The sequence below is a fragment of the Entelurus aequoreus genome, linkage group LG14 (assembly GCF_033978785.1).
Source record: "Entelurus aequoreus isolate RoL-2023_Sb linkage group LG14, RoL_Eaeq_v1.1, whole genome shotgun sequence".
Lineage (NCBI taxonomy): Eukaryota > Metazoa > Chordata > Actinopteri > Syngnathiformes > Syngnathidae > Entelurus > Entelurus aequoreus.
In genome coordinates, this window is record NC_084744.1 from 21,558,518 (window position 1) to 21,574,031 (window position 15,514).

The following is a 15,514-nucleotide window of genomic DNA, read 5'->3' on the forward strand; positions in this document are numbered from 1 at the left end:
TTTAAACATAATTCCTAAACAACCCATGCAAAATGGGTAATAATGCCTGGAGACATGTATCTTTGTTAGTTTTACTAGAAAAATTATCTTTTGTAAAGTTTGCAAAGACACAAGCTAGTTTTTTTTTATTCAATATGACAGTATAACAGTCATACTAAATATAAAAGTTATATAAACATAACTCCAGAACCAAACGTGTGTCATGTCTAAAATTGCTTATAATAATGTATTCATGTGGGTTTGTAAGGTTTGCAAAAACAAAAAGTAGTGTTTTACTCAATATTTAAGTAATGATCTTAGAATCCTGAGATAATGCGAAAAAAGCAATACAAATGTATTCAAACACAATTTTTAAACCAAACATGTGAATTGTCTAAAAATGCCTGTAATATTGAATTTATGTAAGTTTTACTAGAATCAATTGTTTTTGTAAGGTTTGCAAATACAAAAATTAGGTTTTACACATAATGACATTATAACTTTAACACTCAATATGAAAGTTATTTAATTATAACTCCTAAATACACATGAAACATGTCTAATAGCGTGAAAAAAATTATCTTTGTGAGTGTTGCTAGAAACATTTTCTTTTGTAAGGTTTGCAAAGACACAAGTTAGATTTTTTTAACTTAATATGACAGTATAACGCCACACTCAATATGACAGTTATTTAAACATAACTCCTAAACCACACCTGAAAAATGGCTAATAATGCCTGAAATAATGCATCTTCGGGAGTTTTACTGGAAACATATGCTTTTTTTAAGGCTTGCAAACACAAAAATTATTTGTATTGTATTATGTATTACAACATAATTCCTAAACCAAACATGCAAAATGTCTGAAAATGCCTGTAATATTGAATCCATGTGAGTTTTATTTGAATCAGTTGTATGGTTTGCTAATACAAAAATTGGGTTTTATGACAAACACAAGTTAGTTTTTTTACTCAATAAACAGTTTAGCTGTCATACTATATATGAAAGTTATATAAACATAACTCCAAAACCAAACATGCATTATGTCCAAAACTGCCTGTAATATTGTATATATGTGAGTTTTACTAGAATCAGGGTTGCAAATAGAAAAATTGGGTTTTATGACAGTATACTGTCACACTCAATATGACAGTTATTTAAACATAACTCAAACAACACATGCCTGGAGCATGTATCTTAGTTGTTTTACTAGAAAAATGGTATTTTGTAAGGTTTACAAAGACACAAGTTAGTTGCTGTTTTTATTCAATATGACAGTATAACTGTCATACTAAATATGAAAGTTATATAAACATAACTCTAAAACCAAACATGCATTGTGTCTAAAAATGCCTGTAATATTGTATCTGTGTGAGTTTAACTAGATTTAGTTGTTTTTGTAAGGTTTGCAAATACAAAATAAGGGTTTTACTCACTATGACAGTTTACTGTCACACTCAATCTGACAGTTATTTATTTAAACATAACTCCTAAACCACACATGCAAAATGGCTAATAATGCCTGGAGATATGTATCTTTGTGAGTTTTACTAGAAACATTATATTGTGTAAGGTTTAGTTAGTTTTTGTACTCAATCTGACAGTATAACTGTCATTCTAAATCCATCCATTTTCTTCCGCTTATCCGAGGTCGGGTTGCGGGGGCAGCAGCCTGAGCAGAAAATCCCAGACTTCCCTCTCCCCAGCCACTTCGTCCAGCTCTTCTCGGGGTATTCCGAGGCGTTCCCAGGCCAGCCGGGGACATAGTCTTTCCAATGTGTCCTAGGTCTTCCCCGTGGCCTCCTGCCACACCTCCCTAGAGGCGTTCGGGTGGCATCCTGAGCAGATGCCCGAACCACCTCATGGCTCCTCTCAATGTGGAGGAGCAGCGGCTTTACTTTGAGTTCCTCCCGGATGACAGAGCTTCTCACCCTGTCTCTAAGGTAGAGACCCACCACCCGGCAGAGGAAACGCATTTCGGCCGCTTGTCCTTTCGGTCATAACCCAAAGCTGGGAACGTAGATCGACGGTAAATTGAGAGCTTTTCCTTCTGGCTCAGCTCCTTCTTCACCACAACGGATCGATATAGCGTCCTCAATACTGAAGACGCCGCACCAAACCGCCTGTGGATCTCTCGATCCACTCTATCCTCACTCGTGAACAAGACTCCTAGGTACTTGAACTCCTCCACTTGGGGCAAGATCTCCTCCCCAACCTGGAGATGGCACTCGACCCTTTCCTGCGCGAGAACCATGGACTTGGACTTGGAGGTGCTGATTCTCATCCCAGTCGCTTCACACTCAAGGACCCTGCCGAGAGTATAGACCTGGTCTACCGTTCCACGACCAGGACGAAAACCACACTGTTCGTCCTGGATCCGAGTTTCCTCCTCTCCAGTACACATGAATAGACCTTACCGGGAAGGCTGAGGAGTGTGTTTCACGATAGTTGGAACACACCCTCCGGTTCCCCTTCTTAAAGAGAGGAACCACCACCCCGGTGTGCCAATCCAGAGGTACCACCCCCAATGTTCACGCGATGTTGCAGAGTCTTGTCAACCAAGACAGCCCCACAGTATCCAGAGCCTTAAGGAACTCATCCACCACCGGGGCCTTGCCACAGAGGAGCTTTTTAACTACCTAGGCAACCTAAGCCCCAGAAATAGGAGAGTCCACCACAGATTCCCCAGGCACTGCTTGGCCTGTCGGTATGCCCGCTGCCTCTGGAGTCCCATGAGCCAAAAGGACCCGATAGGCTCTTTCTTCAGCTTGACGGCATCCCTCCCTGCTGGTGGCCACCAGCGAGTTCTAGGATTACCGCCACGACAGGCACCAAACACCTTGAGGCCACAGCTCCAATCAGCAGGCTCGACAAGAGAGGCACGGAACATGGTCCACTCAGACTCAATGTCCAGCACCTCCCTCGTGACATGTTTAAAGTTCTTCCTTATGTTTGAACATTGTGTTTGTTATGGACAATCCGTGACGAGCACAAAAGTCCAATAACAAAGCACCACTTGGGTTCAGATCCGGTTGGCCATTTTTCCCAATCACGACTCTCCAGGTTTCACTGTCCTTGCCAACATGAGCATTGAAGTCCCCCAACAGAACAAGGGAATCACCCGAGGGAGCACTCTCCAGTACTCCCTCAAGGGAATCCAAAAAGAGTGGGTACTCTGAGCTGCTGTTTGGTGCGTAAACACAAACAACAGTCAGGACCCGTCACCCAACCCGAAGGCGGAGGGAAGCAACCATCTCGTCTACTGGGTTAAAGTCCAACGTGCAGGCTTTGAGCAACAACAATTGCCACCCCAGCCTCTCATTGCTTGCAACGCCAGAGTGGAAGAGAGTCCAGCCCCTCTTGAGAGAACAGGTTCCAGAGCCCTTGCTGTGCGTCGAAGTGAGTCCAACTATATCTAGCCGGAACTTCTTCACCTCGCGCACCAGCTCAGGCTCTTTCCCTCCCAGCGAGGTGACGTTCCACGTCCCAAGAGCGAGCTTATGTAGCCGATAATCGGACTGCCTTCGGCTGCCGCCCAGTTCACACTGCATCCGACCTCTATGACCTCAATGGGCCCATGAGTGGTGAGCCCATTGGAGGGTTGACCCATGTTGCCTCTTCGAAATGAGCCCGGCAGGGCCCCATGGAGACAGGCCCGGCCACCAGTCGCTCGCCATCGTGCCCCACCTCTGCGCCTGGCTCCACAGGGGAACCACGGTGACCTGCGCCTGGGCGAGAAAAAATCTAAGTCCTCGATTTGTACTTTTCATAAAGGTCTTTGAGCTGCTCTTTGTCTGATCCCTCACCTAGGACCTTTTCTCAGGGGATCCCGAGGCGTTCCCAGGCCAGCCGGGAGACATAGTGTTCCCAATGTGTCCTGGGTCTTCCCCGTGGCCTCCAGGGTGACAGAGCTTCACCTTCACCAGGGGTGTCAAACTCAAATACAGAGTGGGCCAAAGTTTAAAACTGAACAAAGCCGCGGGCCAAGGTTGAACAAATTAACCTTTTAATAGGGACCCAAACACGTTTTGCATTGAATATTGAACAAGCAAGGCTTATATAACTTTATAGTGACATGCAAAATGGAGTTTCAAATAATAATAATAATCATTAAAAAATATCAATTGCATATCAAATATAATTTAAATACAAATTGAATGCCTCTTTTCTATTTGCAGCCTTCTGAGGTAAATATCAACATTAACTTTATCCACAGGCTAATAAATTTGAAAATAAAATAACAATGAATAAAACAACCATTCAGGACTTTAAACTGCTCAGTTTGCAACACACTGATCTAATTTGATGTGCCCAAGCCAGATACCTGGCATCTTTTTTTAGATGCTAGTTCTTTAATGTCGGGGCTCAGGCTTTGAGCTGAGGCAACTTTCATTATCGAACAAGATGTTCAACAGTCATATCTCGTACACCCAATTCTAACATCATTCAGACCCAGTCACAAGATATGTGCAGCTACAGCACGCATACACAAATGAATGCAACGCATACTTCATCAACAGCGATACAGGTTACACTGAGGGTGCCAGTATAAAAAACTTTAACACTGTTAGAAATATACGCCACACTGTGAACCCACACCAAACAAAAATAAAAAACACTTTTCGGGAGAACATCCGCACCGTAACACAACATAAACACAAAAGAACAAATACCCAGAATCTTTTGCAGCACTAACTCTTTCGGGACGCTACAAAATACACCCCCGCTACCACCAAACCTCCCCCCCCCCCCCCCACACACACACACACACACCTTGTAGCGTCTCGGAAGATTTAGTGCTACAAAGGGTTCTGGGTATTTGTTGTGTTGTGTTTATGTTGTGTTACGGTGCGGATGTTCTCCCAAAATGTGTTTGTCATTCTTGTTTGGTGTGGATTCACAGTGTGGCGTATATTTCTAAAAGTGTTAAAGTTTTTTATTTGGCTACCGTCAGTGTAACCTGTATCGCTGTTGATGAAGTATGCGTTGCATTCAATTGGGTGTGGGTGCAGAAGCTGCACTGACATGAAACTGGGCTGGCACTCGTTTGACTAGCTGGAAAAAAAAAAAAAATTCGGGAGGAGTGCTGGAGTCTCTCCCGGGAGGGTTGGCAAGTATTAGAAGTAGCGGCACTGCCGCAATGTATAATCGAAAGTCCAGCTTTAGTGTTAATTTGATATTGCCTCAAGGGCCAAGTCAAATTACACGTTGGGCCAAATTTGGCCCACGGGCCAGAGTTTGACACCCATGACCTTCACTGTAAAAAATTACTGTAAAAATAAAAAATAAAATTACAGTTATATACTCCATCCATCCATCCATTTTCTACCGCTTATTCCCTTCGGGGTCGCGGGGGGCGCTGGAGCCTATCTCAGCTACAATCAGGCGGAAGGCGGGGTACACCCTGGACAAGTCGCCACCTCATCGCAGGGCCAACACAGATAGACAGACAACATTCACACTCACATTCACACACTAGGGCCAATTTAGTGTTGCCAATCAACCTATCATGTTCTTCTTAAATGCAGTTAAGTACTGTAAATTTTGTTGCATTTTTCAAAAAATATCGACCAGCAGTAAGTTACTGTAAAACCTACAGTGTAATTCAGTATTTTTCAGACTTTTTTCTTGGGTCCGCCCACAATTCGTCCAACCGAGCTTCATTTCACCTGGCCGACCCTGCTAAATCCATCCTACTGCATCGTGTGTTTTTGATAACAAGGTAAGAGTCACTTGTACCTTGATGTGTCATTTTCTGTTTGAATTACTTTATATATATATTTATAAAGTCCGAAATGACATAGCGTCACAGTCAGCATCACAGACACTATCGTTGACCACGCGCATGTACCGCCGCATGCTAGCTAGCTAAGTTTTCTTCTTTTTTGTCATAGTCATCATAAAAGATGATAACTTGCAACATATGTGCTACGACTTGCAGCAATGTATTTGCGTATGTTAGACACATGCGAAGTCATAGTTGTATGCCTAATGCATCGTTTAAGTGTGCTTTAATGCATCGTTTAAGTGTGCTTTCCCTAAATGCACAAGAGTTTTTTCCAACTTCTCAGCCTTCAAAACTCACAGCCGTCGTCATAAATATGGCAAGAGTAAAACTGATATGTATAGCGCAGAAGGTTTACCTTGTAATATTGTCTCATGTAGCGCGAAGTGCGATGATATACGGGCCTTTCTCCTGCATTTGAAAAGTCATATTACCGAAGGTAGGACAGTTACGTGCCCCTTCAGTCAATGTGAAAAAAGATTTACAGTTAAGTCTACTTTCACATCGCACGTGTCAAGGAAGCACTACGGCTACACTCAACGAAGTTTGACTTGATCAACAGCAAATCCAAGCAGCTCTTGTGTTATTAACACTGATGATGACTATTGTGATATGCAACTTGAGGATTCAGGATATTCCTGTTATGAAGACATGGAGGTCTACTTGCATTAAAAAAATGTTCACAGCACTGAAAAAAGGTTGAGAACCACTGCCTTAGGACAGTGGTTCTCAACCTTTTTTCAGTGATGTACCCCTGTGAACATTTTTTAAATTCAAGTACCCCCTAATCAGAGCAAAGCATTTTTGGTTGAAAAAAAGAGATAAAGAAGTAAAATACAGCACTATGTCATCAGTTTCTGATTTATTAAATTGTATAACAGTGCAAAATATTGCTCATTTGTTGTGGTCTTTCTTGAACTATTTGGAAAAAAAGATATAAAAATAACTAAAAACTTGTTGAAAAAAAACCAAGTGATTCAAATATAAATAAAGATTTTTACACATAGAAGTAATCAAATTAAAGTGCCCTCTTTGGGGATTGTAATAGAGATCCATCTGGATTCATGAACTTCATTCTCAACATTTCTTCACAAAAAAAGAAATCTTAACATCAATATTTATGGAACATGTCCACTACTCTTTAACCAAGCCTCCATTGTTTTCTACATGGATAGTTGATTGACAGTTGGTGCCGTGTGGCACCGCCAGGTAGGGTCAAACCATCATGGCATGGGGGAAACTCTGGCTTTATGGTAATGAATGGAATAGCCTACTTGATTAGTTGTTCAGTTTATGAACTTACATTCATATTTTGTCGAAGTATTATTCAATAAATATATTTATAAAGGATTTTTGAATTGTTGCTATTTTTAGAATATTTAAAAAAAATCTCACGTACCCCTTGGCATACCTTCAAGTACCCCCAGGAGTACGCGTACCCCCATTTGAGAACCACTGCCTTAGGAGACTAGATGTAAACAGAGGAAAGAGAGAGCGAGTGAGGTGGCCATTCCAAATACTTTTAAAATGCTACCCATATTGGATACTGTTTAGGAACATAAACTGCATTTCTTGACTGTACCAGTTGCTGGTGACAAAGTCACAATAAAACGTTGGATGATCAGCATGGAAGGTGATGTCATCTGCAAAGGCGTCCAACCTAGCTTAATCTCAGGGCTTGCTGCCCTTCTTGCCACATACTATGTGTTCAACTTGGAATACCAAGAGGAAGGTCCTCGGACATTGGAATTTGTTCAAAGGTAAATCCTCTTAATACTGTTAAAATACTATTAGGATATTTTATTTTATATTTGTCACCTCTGTTCAGGAATTTGACTTGTCATTTCCCCAATTGTGTGCCTTAAATCAATGACTCTTCTGTTCCTTTGTGGACCTTCTTATTAGGGACCGAAGCACCAGTTTGACTCTAGGATACAGAGAAGGTAGGTAATGTGCAGGTAAAGATATGTTGACTGGGTCAAAGAAGGAAGCACCTGTTTGACCCCAGGATGCAGAAAAAGTAGATAATTTGCAGGTAAAGACATGTTGACTGGATGATGGCAGGAAGCACCAGCTTGACCCGAGAATGCAGAGCAAGTAGGTAATGTGCGGGTGAAGATATGTTGAATGGGTAAAGGCAGGAAGCACCAGTGTGACCCCACTATGCAGGGAAGGTAGGTAATGTGCGGGTGAAGGTATGTTGAATGGGTGAAAGAAGGAAGCGCAGGTGTGGTCGAGGCCATGCAGACAAGGTAGGTATGTGCAGGTGAAGATATGTTGTATGGTGAAAGAAAGAAGCACCAGTGTGACCCAAGGATGCAGGGAAGGTAGGTAATGTGCAGGTAAAGATATGTTGAATGGGTGAAGGCAGGAAACACCAGCTAGACGCCAGGATACAGAGAAGGTAGGTAATGTGCAGGTAAAGATATGTTGAATGAGTTAAGGCAGGAAACACCAGCTTGACTCCAGGATATAGAGAAGGTAGGTAATGTGCAGTTAAAGATATGTTGAATGGGTAAAGGTAGAAAGCACCAGCGTGACCACACTATGCAGAGAAGGTAGGTAATGTGCAGGTAAAGATATGTTGAATGGGTAAAGGCAAGAAGCACCAGTGTGACCCCAGGATGCAGAGAAGATAGGTAATGAGCAGGTAACGATATGTTAAATGGGTGAAAGCAGGAAACATCAGCGTAAATACACGGTCCCGTAGATGGAGAGAAAACATGAATAGAGAGAGGGGTTGGGGAGGCTTTAGCATTGTCTTCCTCTCTGAATTTGTCTTAATGGGTTTTAGAGCATTCACTCATCTACAGCTGTGGTTATGGTATAGGCTCACATATATCCTAAAATTGATATTAATATTTGTGCAGTGCATATTCCTAAATAACAATGTGAGGGGGGTTCTGTATCGACTACAAGTAATCTTCAATCACAACAGAATATCTAATATGCTTTCTCTCTTTTTTAGGCGATTCATTGGCGTTAACCCTGAGAGGGGAACAAAGGCTAGCCAGGGAAAGGTGGTGTCCAAGAAGACCGGGAAGCTGGTCCAGAAAAAGGCAGCAACTGTAAATCCTCATGTAGCCACCCTTATAAAACATCTCACAGACTTTGAGTGGGGCTTTATGTAGCCGACAACTAAACACTGGACTCGTGTTCAGTGTTTTGTCTCCAGTTAGAAATTAAGTGGACATGTTATAAATGTTAAAATGCTTTACTGAAAATAAGAAGAATGCACTAAATGTACATTGAATGTATTTGATGCACTTTAAAATAATTGGTTAATAAAAACATAATCTTGCAAGGCCATTTCTCCAGTCATTTTTATGCCAGCAGATTGCAGGGGTTTTGATTTTGAAAAATTAAAAGTTCAACTCATTAACTTCTAGTGGCATTATACTGTAAAGCTCAGTCTATAGTGCTTACAATTATTTTACTGTAATTAACTGTTAATGGATATTACAGTAGATACACTAAAATAACAGTGTAATGCCGCTAAACAGATGACAGTATTATGCTGTGAAGCGTATATTTGATACAGCACAGTACTGTGATACTTTTTACAGTAATAAACTGTAGTGATAAATCACAGTATGTGTGCTGTAGAAAAACAGTTTTATACTGGAACCATTAGCTGCCAGTAGGTTACTGTAATTAAACGGTGAAAACTCTTACAGTAAGGGAGAGACCCGCCACCCAGCGGAGAAAACTCATTTCGGCCGCCAGCCTGTGCATCTCACGATCCACTCTTCCCTCACTCATGAACAAGACTCCAGGTACTTGAACTCATCCACTTGGGGCAAGATCTCCTGCCCAACCTCGAAATGGCACTCCACCCTTTCCCGGGCGAGAACCTCGGACTTGGAGGTGCTGATTCTCATCCCAGTCGCTTCACACTCGGCTGCGAACCAATCCAATGAGAGCTGAAGATCCTGGCCAGTTAAAGCCATAAGGACCACATGATCTGCAAAAAGGAGAGACCTAATCCTGCAGCCACCAAACCGGATCCCCTCAACGCCATGACTGCGCCTAGAAATTCTGTCCATAAAATTTATGAACACATTTGGTGACTAACGGCAGCCAACACGAGGGTTGGACTCCGGTCCAACCCTCACTGGAAAGGGGTCCGACTTACTGCTGGCAATGCGGACCAAGCTCTGACACTGATCATACAGGGAGCGACCCGCCACAATCAGACATGCCGATACCCCATACTCTCTGAGCACTCCCCACAGGACTTCCCGGGGTGGCCACGGTCGAATGTCTTCTCCAAGTCCACAAAGCACATGTAGACTGGTTGGACAAACTCCCATGCACACTCAAGGACCCTGCCGAGAGTATAGAGCTGGTCTACCGTTCCACGACCAGGACGAAAACCACACTGTTCGTCCTGGATCCGAGGTTCCTCCTCTCCAGTACACATGAATAGACCTTACCGGGAAGGCTGAGGAGTGTGATCTACGATAGTTGGAACACACCCTCCGGTTCCCCTTCTTAAAGAGAGGAACCACCACCCCGGTCTGCCAATCCAGAGGTACCGCCCCTGATGTCCATGCGATGTTGCAGAGTCTTGTCAACTAAAACAGCCCCACAGCATCCAGAGCCTTAAGGAATTCCGGATGGAGCTCATCCACCCCCGCGGCCTTGCCACCGAGGAGCTTTTTAACTACCTTGGCAACCTCAGCCCCAGAAATAGGAGAGCCCACCACAGATTCCCCAGGCACTGCTTGGCCTGTCGGTATGCCCGCTGCCTCTGGAGTCCCATGAGCCAAAAGGACCAGATAAGCTCTTTCTTCAGCTTGACGGCATCCTGCACTGCTGGTGGCCACCAGCGGGTTCTAGGATTACCGCCACGACAGGCACCAAACACCTTGCGGCCACAGCTCCAATCAGCAGGCTTGACAAGAGAGGCACGGAACATGATCCATTCAGACTCAATGTCCAGCACCTCCTTTGTGACATGTTCAAAGTTCCTCCGGAGGTAGAAAAAGAAACTCTCTCTGACAGGAGACTGCTAGGCATTCCCAAAAGACTCTCACAATGCGTTTGGGCCTGCCAGGTCTGTCCGGGATCCTACCCCACCATCGGAGCCAGCTCACCAGGTGGTGATCGGTAGAAAGCTCGCCCCTCTCTTCACCCGAGTGTCCAAAACATGAGGCCGCAAATCCCATGACACAACTACAAAGTCAATAATGGAACTGCGGCCGAGGGTGTCCTGGTGCCAAGTGCACATATGGACACCCTTATGTTTGAACATTGTGTTTGTTATGGACAATCCGTGACGAGCACAAAAGTCCAATAATAAAGCACCACTTGGGTTCAGATCCGGGTGGCCATTTTTCCCAATCACGACTCTCCAGGTTTCAAAGTCGTTGCCAACATGAGCGTTGAAGACCCCCATTAGAACAAAGGAATCACCCGAGGGAGCACTCTCGAGGGAATCCAAAAAGAGTGGGTACTCTGAGCTGCTGTTTGGTGCGTAAACACCAACAACAGTCAGGACCCGTCACCCAACCCGAAAGTGGAGGGAAGTAACCATCTCGTCTTCTGGGTTAAGTCCAACGTGCAGGCTTTGAGCCGGGGGGCAACAAGAATTGCCAACCCAGCCTCTCATTACTTGCAACGCCAGAGTGGAAGAGAGTCCAACCCCTCTTGAGAGAACAGGTTCCAGAGCCCTTGCTGTGCGTCGAAGTGAGTCCAGCTTTATCTAGCCGGGAACTTCTCCACCTCGCGAGGTGACGTTCCACGTCCCAAGAGCGAGCTTATGTAGCCGATAATCGGACCGCCGAGTGCCCTGCCTTCGGCTTCCGCCCAGCTAACACTGCACCCGACCTCTATGACCCAGCCCATGAGTGGTGAGCCTATTGCAGGGGGGACCCACGTTGCCTCTTCGAGCTGGGCCCCATGGGCACCAGTCGCTCGCCATCGTGCCCCACCTCTGGGCCTGGCTCCACAGGGGAGCCACGGTGACCCGCGTCCGGGCGAGAAAATATCTAGGTCCTCGATTTGTACTTTTCATAAAGGTCTTTGAGCTGCTCTTTGTCTGATTCCTCACCTAGGACCTGTTTGTCTTGGGGGACCCTACCAGGGGGCATAGAAGCCCCCGGACAACATAGCTCCTAGGATCAGTGGGACACGCAAACCACAAAGGTGGCGGCTCAGAAAGCAGGTTATATAAACATAACTCCAAAACCAAACATGCAAGATGTCTAAACATGCCTGTAATATTGTATCAATGTGAGTTTTACTAGAATCGGTTGTTTTTTTAAGGCTTGCAAACACAAAAAGTTTTTTTTACTCAATATGACAGTAAGTTCTTAAAATGCTGAGATAATGTGAAAAAAAGCAATACAAATGTATTCCAACATAATTCCTAAACCAAACATGCAAAATGTCTAAAAATGCCTGTAATATTGAATCCATGTGAGTTTTACTAGAATCATTTGTTTTTGTAAGGTTTGCAAATACAAAAATTGAGTTTTATGACAGACACAAGTTAGTTTTTTTACTCATTATAACAGTATAGATGTCATACTATATATTAAAGTTATATAAACATAACTCGAAAACCAAACGTGCATTATGTCCAAAATTGCCTGTAATATTGTATAGATGTGAGTTTTACTAGAATCAGGTTTGCAAATACAAAAATTGGGTTTTATGACAGTATACTGTCACACTCAATATGACAGTATAACTGTCATACTAAATCCATCCATTTTCTTCCGCTTATCCGAGGTCGGGTTGCGGGGGCAGCAGCCTAAACAGAGAGCCCAGACTTCCCTCTCCCCAGCCACTTCGTCCAGCTCTTCTCGGGGGATCCCGAGGCGTTCCCAGGCCATAGTCTTTCCAATGTATCCTAGGTCTTCCCCATGGCCTCCTGCCGTTCGGACCTAGGGAGGCGTTCGGGTGGCATCCTGAGCAGATGCCCGAACCACCTCATCTGGCTCCTCTCAATGTGGAGGAGCAGCGGCTTTACACTGAGTTCCTCCCAGATGACAGAGCTTCTCACCCTATCTCTAAGGGAGAGACCCACCACCCGGCGGAGGAAACTCATTTCGGCCGCTTGTACCCGTGACCTTGTCCTTTCGGTCATAACCCAAAGCTCATGACCATAGGTGAGGATGGGAACGTTGATCGACCGGTAAATTGAAAGCTTTTCCTTCTGGCTCAGCTCCTTCTTCACCACAACGGATCGATATAGCGTCCTCATTACTGAAGACGCCGCACCGATCCGCCTGTAGATCTCACAATCCACTCTATCCTCACTCGTGAACAAGACTCCTAGGTATTTGAACTCCTTCACCTGGGGCAAGATCTCTTTCCCAACCTCGAGATGGCACTCCACCCTTTCCCGGGCGAGAACCATGGACTCGGACTTGGAGGTGCTGATTCTCATCCCAGTCGCTTCACTGCGAACCGATCCAATGAAAGCTGAAGATCTTGGCCAGTTGAAGCCATCAGGACCACATCATCTGCAAAAAGCAGAGACCTAATCCTGCAGCCACCAAACCAGGCGCAGTCATGGCGTTGAGGGGATCCTCAAAGCCATGACTGCGCCTAGATATTCTGTCCATTAAAGTTATGAACAGAATCGGTGACAAAGGGCAGCCTTGGCGGAGTCCAACCCTCACTGGAAAGGGGTCCGACATACTGCCGGCAATGCGGACCAAGCTCTGACACTGATCATACAGGGAGATACCCGCCACAATCAGACATGCCGATACTCCATACTCTCTGAGCACTCCCCACAGGATTTACCGGGGGCCAAGGTCGAATGTCTTCTCCAAGTCCACAAAACTTATGTAGACTGGTTGGGCAAACTCCCATGCACACTCAAGGACCCTGCCGAGAGTATAGAGCTGGTCTACCGTTCCACGACCAGGACGAAAACCACACTGTTCGTCCTGGATCCGAGGTTCCTCCTCTCCATTACACATGAATAGACCTTACCGGGAAGGCTGAGGAGTGTGATCTACGATATTTGGAACACACCCTCCGGTTCCCCTTCTTAAAGAGAGGAACCACCACCCCGGTCTGCCAATCCAGAGGTACCGCCCCCGATGTAGACGCAATGTTGCAGAGTCTTGTCAACCAAGACTGCCCCACAGCATCCAGAGCCTTAAGGAACTCCGGACGGAGCTCATATCCCCGGGGCCTTGCCACCGAGGAGCTTTTTAACTACCTTGGCAACCTCAGCCCCAGAAATAGGAGAGCCCACCACAGACTTCCCAGGCACTGTTTCCTCATAGGAAGACGTGTTGGTGGGACTGAGGAGGTCTCGCTTGGCCTGTCGGTATGCCCACTGCCTCTGGAGTCCCATGAGCCAAAAGGACCCGGTGGCTCTTTCTTCAGCTTGACAGCATCCCTCACTGCTGGTCGATTACCGCCACGACAGGCACCAAACACCTTGCGGCCACAGCTTCAATCAGCTGGCTCAACAAGAGAGGAACGGAACATGGTCCACTCAGACTCAATGTCCAGCACCTCCCTCGTGACATGTTCAAAGTTCTTCCGGACATGTTCAAAGTTCTTCAGGAGACTCTGCTAGGTGTTCCCAGCAGACCCTTACAATGCGTTTGGGCCTGCCAGGTCTGACCGGCATCCTCCCCTACCATCGGAGCCAGCTCACCACCAGGTGGTGGTTGGTAGAAAGCTCTGCCCCTCTCTTCACCGAGTGTCCAAAACATGAGGCCGCAAATCCCATGACACAACTACAAAGTCAATCATGCGGCCGAGGGTGTCCTTGTGCCAAGTGCACATATGGACACCCTTATGTTTGAACATTGTGTTTGTTATGGACAATCCGTGACAAGCACAAAAGTCCAATAACAAAGCACCACTTGGGTTCAGATCCGGGTGGCCATTTTTCCCAATCACGACTCTCCAGGTTTCACTGTCGTTGCCAACATAGCGTTGAAGTCCACCAGCAGAACAAGGGAATCACCCGAGGGAGCACTCTCCAGTACTCCCTCAAGGGAATCCAAAAAGAGTTGGTACTCTGAGCTGCTGTTTGGTGTGTAAACACAAACAACAATCAGGACCCGTCACCCAACCCGAAGGCTGAAGGAAGCTACCATCTCGTCTATTGGGTTTAAAGTCCAACGTGCAGGCTTTGAGCCGGGGGGTAACAAGAATTGCCACCCCAGCCTCTCATTAGATGCAACGCCAGTGTGGAATCTCTTCCACTCTGGCGTTGCAAGTAATGAAAGTTCAGTTCAGTCCAGCCCCTCTGAGAGAACAGGTTCCAGAGCCCTTGCTGTGAGTCCAACTATATCTAGCCGGGAACGTCTCCACCTCAAGCACCAGCTCAGGCTCCTTCCCTCCCAGCGAGGTGACGTTCCATGTCCCAAGAGCGAGCTTATGTAGCCGATAATCGGACCACCAAGTGCCCTGCCTTCGGCTGCCGCCCAGCTCACACTGCACCCTCTATGACCCAGCCCACGAGTGGTGAGCCCTGGAGGGGGGATCCACGTTGCCTCTTCGAGCTGAGCACGGCTGGGCCCCATGGGGACTGGCCCGTCAATCGCCATCGTGCCACACCTCTGGGCCTGGCTCCACAGGGGAGCCACGGTGACCTGCGTCCGGGCGAGAAAAAATCCAGGTCCTCAATTGTACTTTTAATAAAGGTCTTTGAGCTGCTCTTTGTCTGATCCCTCACCTAGGACCTGTTTGTCTTGGGAGACCATAGAAGCCCCCGGACAACATAGTTCCTGGATCAGTGGGACACGCAAACCACAAAGGTGGCGGC